The following is a 464-nucleotide window of genomic DNA, read 5'->3' on the forward strand; positions in this document are numbered from 1 at the left end:
GGGGAGGAGGCGGAAATCCTCAATAAATAAATAAATAAATTAAAAAAAAATAACACAAAAATCCCAAAGTGAATAGCACCTGAAGAATGACAACTGAAGCTGTCCTTTGGTTTCAGCACACAGATGCACACATGAACACACATACACACACACACACACACACAACATATTTAGAGTTATTTGACTGGATTCATGAACATGGTTAAGCTTTTCCTCTTTCGGTGTTTCTTCAAACTTCTGGCCTTTCCTTGTTTCTTGTATAACTTGATGTGCAGTGCTTCATCTTCTCATTTCTCCCCAAAGATGTGCATGGCTTAAAGCAGCTAGCTATGACGCTAGGCTAGCCTGCTTAGACCAGCTAGCTATGACGCTAGGCTAGCCTGCTTAGACCAGCTAGCTATGATGCTAGGCTAGCCTACTTAGACCAGCTAGCTATGATGCTAGGCTAGCCTGCTTAGACCAGC

This window comes from Microtus ochrogaster, chromosome 6 (genome assembly GCF_000317375.1).
Source record: "Microtus ochrogaster isolate Prairie Vole_2 chromosome 6, MicOch1.0, whole genome shotgun sequence".
NCBI lineage: Eukaryota > Metazoa > Chordata > Mammalia > Rodentia > Cricetidae > Microtus > Microtus ochrogaster.